General features: G+C 42.1%; 1 protein-coding gene across 5 annotated transcripts in view; it reads left to right on the top strand.

The window, feature by feature from the left end:
* Window positions 1–12,209, top strand: part of MAPRE2 (microtubule associated protein RP/EB family member 2) — a 137,373-nt gene that overhangs the window by 61,303 nt on the left and 63,861 nt on the right. The gene's annotated exons all lie outside the window — the stretch shown is intronic.

Genomic DNA, 12,209 nt, shown 5'->3' with positions numbered 1-12,209 from the left:
AGCCGCATCTCTTCAGTCTCCACCTCTGTTATCGCGTGACCACCTTCCCTGTGTGCCTGTGTCTCTCTGTGTTTCCACACCGCCTTCTCATAAGTCACACTAGTCATTGAATTTAAGACCTTAACCTCAGCTTAACTAATTACATCTGCAAAGACTTATTTCCTAGTAAGATCACATTCTGAGGTTTTGAGTGGACATGAATTCCAGAGGGACACTGTTCAGTCTAGTGTCTATATATATGCATGTGTGTATACCATTTTTATAACTGTACGTATAAGATGTACCCCCCACACTCATATAAAAGAGGTCTTTAATTTTATTTTTATCTTTATTTTCTACCTTTCTATAGTGAAAATGTAGTGTTTTTTAATATAAAAATATTTTAAAAAATAAAAAACAGCACTTAGACATCTTCTTAAAAATAGTTTTTAAAACTAGCATTCTACCTTGTTTTTGTTTTCTTTGCTTCATCAAACTATTAGGAGATTTTTTTAACCTTAATTTGAAATAAGAATTAATCCTTTATAGCATATATACCCGCAAAAATACAGTCAATTAATACGTTTATGGTATTGTGTTTGTTATGCTTATTATAAGGATAGCTAAGACTGAAATAATGCAAAGTAAACCAGGTCTGTGAGACATTGAGTCAACCAGGATAATATCAGGTCTTTGGTTTAAGTCCAGGAAGGCAAAAAAAAAAAGTTACAATTATACTCAATTGCTGAATTGAAATTAATTTTTTAAATATACTTCAAAGTCTCTAGATTGAATTAATCCTAGGAACCTAGAAACTAGACATGGGGAGGCATTTTGCCAAATTTCATCCATTCAAATTGGCTCAGATATTGGGTAACTTTTAACACACGTATTTGCTCCAGAACTGATTTCATCTATTCACCGAATTCCTTTAGACTTTTCTGTCCATAGTAACATCTCTAGGTATTTAGTCAAGTAGTTTATAAGGTCTTCCCATTAATAATTTCCTTTCTCTTAATTATTTCTGAACGCTCATTAATCAACTGTTATTTTTCTGTCTTTATCCCAAGTTTAACAAAACATTCTCAATTCAGCAGAGACCACAACCCCCCCACGTTATTTAAACTCCAACAGCATATTAAATTTTGTCCTTTGTTCCCAAGAGTCCTCATACCGTAGAGCTACAGAATCAAAAAGAGAGGCTTCAACTTAAGTAACTTCTGTGCATCCACCCTTTCCCAGAACCGAGGGTCTTACCACGTATCTGCCCCTCTGGTGTTTCTGTACCTGTTTCAGTTTGGACATGGCAGAGTTCTTACCCACCATCTACTCAAATGCTCATTATCTGCACTTTGTTCTGAGAATTACAGTGTTACTACACTGATACTGGAAATGTTTCTACTTTTGACCCGTGTCAAGGCAGCAGGTAGGAGAGCAGAGAGGTTCTGCAAGTTAAGACTGTGTGTGTGTGAACTGATTTTTGTCAAGTGCTGTTGGGTATTTTGATGCAAGTCTGTTAGCCCTTTCTTCATTCCAGTAAATAATTGGTAAATGAGCTTACTGGTTAAAAATGAATAAATAATTTTTAAAAACCGGCTTCTGCTCCTGTATACAAGGCAGGTAGGTTTGGTGTCTCGTTGCCCAAACAAGACTAGCAGGAAACCAGGGAAGGGGAAAGAAGGATGAACTCTGACTCTGGAGTGGAATTGTGGGCAGATCGGGGAAAATCTATTCTCTGGCCTAAATGAATCATTTCACCTGGGACCAGAAGTTCGGGGAATGATGGCCTGGGGAACTGGTGATGAAATCGTGCTCCTGGTTCTGGTCGTATTTCCCCACTGCTACACCAGCTTGGCTGAACGTTACTAACCTTAGCTCAGACAACCGAAATTTCCATTTCCTGTTCTCATGGTGTGCAGCCGTCTTGTAATTCATGGGATGTCCTCTGGGGCGGGGGAGCAGGTTTGAGGCAGAAGCTGGTCAGCACCTTGTCAACTAAAGGTAATATTTAAGAAGCTTAATGTTCCACTGTTTCCCAGTTTGAAGTTGGCCATATTGGTTCGGCGTTGGGAGTCTACTCTAGAAAGAATGAAGAAGAGTCGACGGTGCGAGCAGAGCTGGGGTTATGAGATTGCACATCCCGTGCTTTAGAGCTCAGTTCGCTGGGATATATTTTAACACTGGCCTGAAGCTCCCTCCTTCTTTTAGACTTAAATTTATTGGTACTTCACTTTCCGTTTCCATTTCAAAACGTTCTCATGAGTTTAAAAATGAATTTTGCCATAATGTAAATACAGACCTTTGGCTAGGCACCAGTCTCTAAGAGTGAGACGCCAAGAGATTTGGTTTTTCTTTCTTTTTTTTTTTTTAAGAAATTGATTTTTCTAAACATACAGTCAAGATAGCAATCTAAATTGGGAGTTTGGCGTCAATTAAAAAATAAATACGTTGGAGATTTGGGATTGGCAGATACAAAACTAGGTATGGAACAGATAAACAACAAGGAAGGTCCTACTGTTTAGCACAGGGAAGTATATTCAGTGGCTTTAGTAACCTGTAATGAAAAGGAACATGCATATGTGTGTATGCATAGCTGAGTCACTATGCTGTACACCAGAAACTAATACAACATTGTAAATCAACTTTCCTTCAATTAAGAAGGCACCAATCTGAAGTCGTTTATTAGTTGGAAAAATATATAAGCAGTGATGTACATGGTCTCTGTCCATTTTGACTCAGCTACCACAGAGAGCAAATTGAGAGACTCTGAGATATGTAGAGAGTCCAAGATATGTAGTAACTAGAAACGTAAAATGTGGTGGTTCCCCAAATATTAGCATGTTACAGCTGGCGGGTTTTTAAGCCAAAAATCATTCCCAGCAACACACTGAGTAACTCGTCACCCACATCTCTCCATTTCACGCCCTTCTTCAGGGAAACTGATGTTAAGAAATCATCTTGCTTACCGTGAAAATGTACAGTGAGGCCTTGGGGAGAACTGAAAAAGGGAAAATGGTTTCTATTCAAGACCATAGATGTGTCCTCATTTGGAGGTCTGTCTTCGTCCCACTTGCTCTTGTGACATAATAAAACCCGAGAACAGAAAGAGACCTGGTTGAGGACAAGAATCCTAGAATCAGCCCCAAGTCCAGATCCCAGCTCTTCCGTTGAATAATTGGCAGCGGGCAGGTCGCTCCCCCTCTCCGAGTCTGGGTATCTTTTCCTGCATGATGGCGGGAAGCAGAGCGTTGTTGTGAAGACAAGGTGAGAAAGTGAGTGGTAACTACTTACTCCTGGGGAGGAAAGGAGCTCCAGAGAGGTGAGGCACATGTGCGCGAGTCCGCCCGACTGGTTGATGGTAGCTCTGGAGTTAGAAGCCCGTGCCCCAACCCCTAGACCAGCGCTCTCATGAAGCTGAAACACGTACAGATACTGAGTGAGCTTTTCATGCAGTGCTGGAGACATGAAGAATGGGACATTTCTCCGCTCCTTTCTTTTAGACATCAGACCACAAAGTCAGCCTTGATTGAGCCTCTCTTACCCATCTCACATAGCGCTGGGGACGCATCCTGACAGTTGGCTTACATGGTGTGATTTCAGTGATTCAGTGACTTCCCCCCTCCCCACGAAATTCTCCCTCACGAGCAGTCATTCGGCTTTTATTTACTGTGCGCCCACTGTGTGCCAGGCACTGCTCTAGACACGGGACACACAGTAACGCAATATATTCTGTGAAGAACCTGCCTTCACAGAGCTAACGTGATGGGGGTGAGGGGTAGCGGACAGAAACCAACAGCGTAATGACAGGTTGTGTTAGTGTTGTGGAGGTGAGAACAGCGTGATGCAGGAGGGCCTGGAGGAGGCTGCTTCAGCGGATGGTCAGGGAAGTCTGGCGGAGGAGGTGACACCTGAGCTGTGCCTGAAGCAGGAGATGCAACCAGTAGTGCCAAGTGCTGGGAACGACCTCTTCCTTGGCATAAGGCGCAATGATCCCAGGGTTAATCTTGAAGCTGTCATCTCTCGTTTGTTTTATTTTTTTTTTCTTTTTGTGGAGGGGAAGGTGTCATGAGGTTTTTTTGTTTTTGTTTATTTACTTATTTACTTAAATGGAAGTACTGGGGGTTGAACCCAGGACCTTGTGAATGCTAAGCACGCCCTCTACCACTGAGCTATCCCTTCCCTGTTCATTTGTTTTTGGTTATGAGAAGATTTGGGGAATTCAGACAGCTGAAGGAGGTACCTGAGAAGGAACCAGCACCACCAGGAGCATAAAGTAGTTCAGAACCAGGAGGTGGGGGGCCCTCTAACAAAATTCGCCCCCCACACGACTTTGCCTAGTAGCGGTGGCAGGTTCATGCAGTCGCCACACGTTCTTCTGCTATGTCTGATGCACCTAGTTTTATGCGTGGATGGGGAAGAGGTTAACAACTCACATGCACCCTGAAGGGTTGACCTGGGGCTGTGCTGGGAGGAGGAGGCTCAGGACCTGACTGGGAATGACTTAGGATCATGGGAGAGAGCTAAGGTCAGGGTGAGGAGGACCAGGGCCAAGTAGGGCTGGGAAAGTAAACAGAAGGCATATGGTAAAGACCGAGTGGGTGTACCAGGAGCCAAGTTGAGGGGGAGGGGACTGGGCAGAAGGTGGTGCCCTGAGGAGGCCAGCCAAGCCTGTGGCATGGGAATGAGCTCCGGGTCATTGAAATTATTTTCAGAGCATGGACCAAGCCACCCACTGTTTGAAACAGATGGACATTTAGGCAAATGTAATCAGTTATAATCAGTTGCATTTCTGACCATATGAAGAAATATATGCCCTGTCGTGTGTGTGTGTGTGTGTGTGTGTGTGTGTGTGTGTGTGTGTGTGTGTGTGTGTGTATGGCTGTAGCCCTTTTGCTTCTGTTATACGCAGTTGAGTTTCATTCATGTCAGTGAACGTTATGAATGCCACAAAGAACTTTTTTAGAATTCCCAAATTTCTTCATTCCTTGGAGAAGAGCCAAGTTTCCAACTGGTTTCAGGGCCAAAGCTATTGACTGTTAATTCTGAATTACAAAACCCAAACCCTGTATCTGCTGTTTTGAAAGTTGCATGTCTGTTTCATTTCCTTCCAATGTGGCCAAGCTAAGGAGCCGCCTGCCGAGTGGTACCTAATGGGGTTAATGCAGATGACAGCGAGGCTGTTAAAATGGAGGCTGAGTTTCAGGGCTAGTTCTAGAATCTCCTTTTGCAGGTGGTTGGAGAAATCTGTGTGTTTAAATCATAACTCTGCTTTTTAAAAATAGTACTTGGAATACTTGGGGATATGGCAGGAAGCAGTTTTCTCTCAGTTTTTAAAAGGAGCAGTTAAAGGTGAATGGGACGGACACGCAGAAAAATGTTATTTTCTGTTCATTCTCTCTGGGAGATGGCAGCTCTTAGCTGGAGTTAGGACTTCTGATTGTGAGACGACGTGGAGCTTTGTGCCTACATTAAAAGCATTATCACTAAGCAATGAATGATAACGAAGGTCACATTAATAATCACAGTGCTCGGCTGCCTGGAAATGCCTGGAATAAAGAGCAGGCAGCTCTGCCCGCGGATAAAACTCACGTTTTATCCAGCGTGTCTCCAAGCAGCTTAGTATTAATGTTCTTTACATGGGTTTTCTTCACTAGCTCTAAATTGTGAACAGCCTAATTTTAGGAAAAAAGTATATTTCAATATCTATGTTTTAATAAAAATACATGCGTTTTATAATTGTTGGGCATGTTTGTTTCTCCACCGTCCTTGTCTGAAGTCGACACTGTGCTGAGACCTCAGCTCCCCTAGGAGGCTCTGCGGGGAGAATTGGTGCCTGGAGGAATCAGCCTTGCATTGCCTGTCTAATCCCATAAGAGAGTCCTAGAGCCCTGTAAAAATAAAACAGATGCACGTGTGCCCACAGTGGCTTGTGTGATTGTTACCTGAAGACAATAAACGACCTCTTCTGTTCCAGCCCTTGAGTCCGCGCGTGTATCAGTTATTCCACGAGTTCAGTGGAAGCTTTAATGCCCAATTTTAAATGAAACTCAGTACAGTTTCCATACGTCTCTCCAGGGAGATTTCATCTTGTCAGGGTTTGTCTTTCAGAGACCCTCTTTGACTCCAGCTTCCCTCCATCCCAGTCCACCCCCTCCTCCTCCCAGCCAAATACTGTCCCCCCGCCCCTGCATTTCAGGTCACAAATAAAGAGCAAGTGATGAACTGAGAATTATGTGGACACGTTCTTTCCTTGGTGAGATGTTTAAACCCTCCCCCTCGCGGCATTGAATCTGGAGAATGAATTATGCACAGCTGAAAAGCGGGGGGAAGTTTCTGGTTCAGGGGACACATTTACGAGTCACTCCCGACGGATGCCCAGTTCATTATGAGGGCCAGCCACGGGGGTTTCACATCAGCCTTTTGTTAGGAGGGAGCCAGGAAGGAGGCACTCAGGCAGAATCTATTTCTGTTGTTAGAAGGTTTTTCAGAGGAAAACACACACACACTAGTGAATGTCTCCTGTGGGACCGAATCTCTTCATTCCCCGCTCAGGTTGATGGACAATTTTTGGAGTTTCTTCCTTTGTCTTGATAGTTAATTGGTGGATATAAATCTATACTTCTTTTCTTCAGAATATTTACAGGTTATTTTAGAAAGATGCCACTTGTAAAAGAAGGAAATACTCATTTTTATATCAGCGATTGCCTCAAACTCTTTTAAACTCTTACAATACTTGTGGATATAGAGAAGTGTTTGCAAAATGGCTATCTCTGTCAGGATGATCACCCCCCAAAAAAATTCTGAGTAAAAAGCCATGTTTATGAGTGTGTTTGAAATAATACCCTTCCCTTTACCTGGTGTATAGGAACAGGCCAACCTTGACAGTCCTAAAAACGTGAACCAAAGCCCACCCTATGAGATGAGAATTAAAGGTGAGACCCTGATCCTGGACCAAGTGTAAGTCCAGTGACTGGTAAAGAAAGTGTTCATAGTAGGGTGGGTAGAGCTCAGTGGTAGAGCGCATGCTTAGCACACAACTGGTCCTGGGTTCAATCCCCAGTGCCTCCATGAAAGAAAAACAAACAAACAAAAAAAAACCCAATGGAAAATGTTCTTGTGACTCACCGGTGCTTTGCCCACCTTGGCACATATGGAGACTTTAGAGCCATTTTAAAAGGAACCCTTAACACCTGATCAGTAGGACATGGTTTCCTGTGAAGCACTGATACCATTAGACATCACCTAAGAGACCACTTGGGTTATAGCCTATGATACGGACTTCAGAAATCCTTCTGTGCCTAAACTCAAAGAAATCAGTTTTCCAGGTGAAAGAAAAATGCCACCATTCTTCATACCTCCTTTCCAGTCTGTTCTTTTCATTTGTGTGAAACTAGGTGAAGGGTGGATTGCACGTGTGGGTCTTAGGCTGGTGGAGATGGACTGCTCCTCCCAGTGATGGAGGGACATATTGAAGATACAGATTATCATGAGAGTGAGAAGAGAGATGGTCACAGCCATGAGTCTGGTTGTCAGTTGTCTGCGAAATTGTGTGAACAGAGTGTATTGACTTGGGATGGGTTGAGTGTACAGAACGTTTTATATTGAATGTGAAGTTTCCAGTTGTGTATAGACTCCTTTAGGGAGTGAAGTAAAGAAAGTAAGTTAAGTCGGGGTGGTGGGGAGGAGTGGCTTTTAAAGACTCAGCTTCAAAATGCGTTCAGGGTGAATCTAAGCCAAATGAGGCCTCCTTTCAGAGCAGCAGACAGTAGTCAACACGTACGGAAGGCTGTTCTTCTGCAGATGGTCACGTCTAAAATTGGGAAGCCTGGCAAACTCAGGCGGTAGTTGTGAAAAAAAAAATCAAAATTGAAATAGGTTCCACATGCCTCATTCCCAAAATTAATTTCTCAAACCCCTCTCCTTATAGCCACACAGCACCAGAGCCAGGATGCTAGGACACCTGTCCTGTCGTGAGCCCTGCTGAAAAAAAAACACTGCCTTTTCCTCCAAAGGTCACTTTTCCCCCTACACGGACACAAGTCAGGCTGCAGTCTGTAAGGATGGCAATAAAATACATGAGAAATAATTTCAGTTAAAGGCCACACATGATGCAAGTCGCTATGACATTTTATATGTTTGTCACATTTTGAAGAGGCACTCCTCTGGAACAGTTCACAAACTTTGCCATGTTGGTTCTTGGACGAAATGGTGGAATACTTGTAATTGATCTGGGGGCCCGTGCTGGTAAGGTGGTAGAATCCATGTTTTGGTTTCCAGGGTTCGGGGCTCGCCAAGTCTTTATCCAGGCTTTGATCAGAGGGTGACCTCAAGTCTCACTCAGTCACGTAAAATTCCTTTGGTTTCAGTAAGCAGAAATGTAATTTCTAATTTGTATGACTGAGTAAGTGCTTCAAAGCCTAGACTTGCTGTACCCCACACCCCATCAGCAGATACCTGAATACAGGATGGGACCAGGGCACTGTCAGCACCCTGGCCCTCAGCCTGAGGCTGGCCTTTTTCTGAAGTCACGTGCATCTCTGGTCACTTTTCCACTGACAAGCCACGACTTCGCCTGCCAGAGGTATGAAGAGGTTTTCATTTTTCTGTGCATTTTTCTTTCTTCCATTTGCAAAAGATGTATCAAGTGCCAGCTTCCCAGACAGGCATTCAAACATTCACAACAGCCGCGTATGAAATATCTGGTGATTTTCAGTTTATTTTCAGGAAGGAGCCATGGCTGCAAATCCATTTTAAAATAAAATTTAAAGGCTGTATTAAAATATATGATCCAGAGACCGACGTGCTAGGGAAGTGTCCCTTTCTCACCTACTGCTTTTAGCGCTATTGGATTTACCAGCTTTTAAACACAGTAATCTGGTTAAAGTTCTGAGTGGAAGCCACACAGTAGAGGACAGTGCTTTGACTTCCTTTTTCGGGGGTGAAGGGGGGGAATTAGGTTTATTTATTTATTTGTTTATCAACGGAGGTACTGGGGATGGAATCCAGGACCTCGTGCATGCTGGGCACGTACTCTAACCACTGAGCCATGCCCTCCCCCAAGCCCTTTTTTTTTAAATATATATAAGGATGGCACAGAGAGAAATGCTTGTCCCACAGACGAGATGTCAGGTTGTCAAAGAATAAACTGCTACGTCTATGGAAAAGGCATGCCGAAGATCCAAACAGAACAAACCCTCTTTATTTTCAATTTAATTGATTTTAAAAACGCATTATGCACAGTGCAGCTGTTCTCAGTTCTCTATCATTCGGTGGTGCTTTACCTTTCTTAGCCCTTTATTTTGCTTGCCTGAGTCTCTGGAAATTACTCAGTAAATTTTAAGAAATTAATATTTTGAATTGGTTTAATTTATACCTTCAAAAGGACTAGGAATCCACGTTTGTGAGGGAAGAATACAAATCCTGCCCTGCTTCCTTCGCAGGGTTTTTTTTTTTTTTCTTCAAGAATCAAGATGGGAGCATGAAATCACTTTAACTCTAAAATGATAGAAAAGTCAATTTGTTACCCACATGACGTTTCTGAGGAATAAGCAGAGGCCAGTACTTGCACCTTAATACTGTCCTAAGGGTTGACACCCAAGAAATTGTAATGAAATCTTCGGATTTTAGAGGCTGTCCACAGAAGAGCTGAGACTAGTAAATAAGACACCACCAGCCCCGACTTTAACATTTGGGAAAATAGAAATTTTCTTCTGTGAACTGTTGAGTCACCTGAATAATTTAGGCTTGAATGTATTGAAGTTGCACCTGTAGAGAAAGTGGAAGCTGAAGGAAGCTGGGGAGAAAAGAGTGGATGGCAGAGCAGAAATAGAATTCTTTTTCCACCTGGGCTGCCACCAGACTTACTGGAGGTTGGGAAGAGCCCTTCCCTCTCTGCGGAGGGGGAATCTGGACCCAGAGCTCTCCCTCATAAAATCTGAAGGTGTCGCACATCTGGATGGGGAACTGCTAAAGGGAGCGAAAGATCACCACAGTGTGGAATGAATTTAGAAGTTATCGTGGTGAAATTTGGAGGAAGATAAATTAGAAGAATACCTTAAGGAGCATGGGTGGTAAATAGAAATTAACTGTGTTGACTCCATTGCTGTTAATCCGAGGTAGGCATGGAAACCTATTTGATGTTGCAGGAGTTTTATTTTAGAACGTGTCAGAAAATCTCCCTGACCTTGACTCATTCACCCTCACTCTTGGTCCGTCCTGTCGCCTGGTTTTCCCACAGGTCCCTTAACACATGGTGGTTCCTCCTGCGGGGTTTCTGGGAATGGCAGTTGTGCTGGCTGGAGAAGGGGTTGTGGTAGAGGTTAAGAGTGGTGAGTCTGGTAACTCATTAACTGGAGGTTTTCTAAAGGAAAGAATCAGATGCTGTTCCATTGTTTACCTGCTTATCTTAATGAGCTCCTGGAAGGCAGATAATGCCTTCCTTGCCATTGTGAGCCCAAGGTCTAGGTATGGAAGCTTTGTTGTCCTTTGGGGAACGTTATCAGTAAAGACCCAGAAAAGAGTGTGATTCATTGACAGAACAGGGAACAAATGACTTGCTTCCCTGTTCTTAGGGATTTTTTAAAAGCTACCATAAGTCTCCTACCTGTCCTTCTGTGGTACGTTTCTTTCTATTGTGTAACCACAGACCATATTTACTCACTTTTTTCTGGATTCTCTTTCTATAAAACACACATCTGATCGTGTCTCTCTTGACTTACATTTAGTTTTGTTTTTAAATCGTCCGGAGCAAAAATTTTATCCCAATTTGGCTTGATGCCGTTTGGCAGAATTCTGCGCCTCGGTGCCCCACCCTCCATCCATCCACTGCCTGGGAAAGCAAAAGCTTTTCACTGAAAATACTGCCTGAAGACAAAGCCATCAGAAAATTATGTGAACTGCCAAAATCTATGCTGCTGTATGACAATTACATCAGGTGGTCCCAAACGTTGTAAATTTTGAACTATCTTTACTGACATTTTATGTAATTTACATAGTTAATTAAAACACTTAACTCATAATTAAAAGCAGATAGTTTTTGTTTGATAAACGATAGACTACAGAAAACAGTGGACATTATTAACCCAAAAATCAAAAGCCTTTTAATAATGTCTTGGAAAAGCAGTAACTTTGGTTACATTATTTGGGATGCCAATTCTGTGAGTTTTTTCAGATCTTCAGGGGAAGAGAATTTAGAGATGAGGGTGCAACTAGGGATGGGTGAATATTTATTTTCACACTTATTTATAAATAAACACAGTCTTCATTTATGTAGTTGTGCTTAAAAATATTATTTTATCTCTAAATACCATTTGTGACTAAAAGAGTAAGGAACCCTTGGAGAAATGACTGGTTTTAGGTCTAAGTAGCAAGTGTACAAGTTAAGCCTGACACATTTTGTCATACCAGAAAGCAAGGAAGTTGTCCTGGACCACCAGGATCTTGTCAAAATAACTCAAAGACAAAAACAAAAACAAAAAACAAACAAACAAAAAAACTCAAAGCCAGTTTGAATAAAGATATAAGTTGCACTGGATTGAAACATGTCAAGTATATTTGAATCCATGAGTTCATAATTATACTTTAAAAATAAAAACCTCATTGGTCATGTTTGGAGACTGTTCAAGAGCTTACCTCATTTTGAAAACTGGTAAATAAAGGGAAAGAATCGGGCAGCGATCCTCCTTTTCTTATATGATCAATATCTCAGAGGAGAAATATCTCCTTGTGGAATTATTCCAGGTCACGTTACCAGTTTATAGGAATAGAGGGGACAGCAGAATATGTTGAAACATGCCAGTGGGATGCAGTGAGCAAATTCCAGATTGTGGAAATTCTACAAGACAAACAACCTATATTCCTTCAATAAATTTTTTAAAATGCAAGGGAAATATTAGAAATGGAGACGAAACCTATAGATAAAAGAAAGTACACACTGAAGAATCACAGTGTATGAACCTTATTTCAATCCAGATTCAAACTGAAACAAAATTACAGTGCATGTTCGGTATTAAGAAATTTTTACTGTTAGGTGTGATGATGCTATTGCAGTTTTGTTTTCTTGTCTTTTTTTAATGTCCTTGTCTTTTAGAGACACATGCTAAAATACTTATAGGTGAGATGATGTGATGCTTGGCATTTGCATTAAAATAATCTGGCTTGGGGGATGGACAGGGGAGGACAGGAGTGTTGATGGGAGTATAAATGAAACAAGATTGGCCGAGTGTAGATAA

This window comes from Vicugna pacos, chromosome 24 (assembly GCF_048564905.1).
Source record: "Vicugna pacos chromosome 24, VicPac4, whole genome shotgun sequence".
NCBI lineage: Eukaryota > Metazoa > Chordata > Mammalia > Artiodactyla > Camelidae > Vicugna > Vicugna pacos.
Note: the sequence above shows the minus strand (reverse complement) of the source record. Positions and strands in the feature narration are given on the sequence as shown.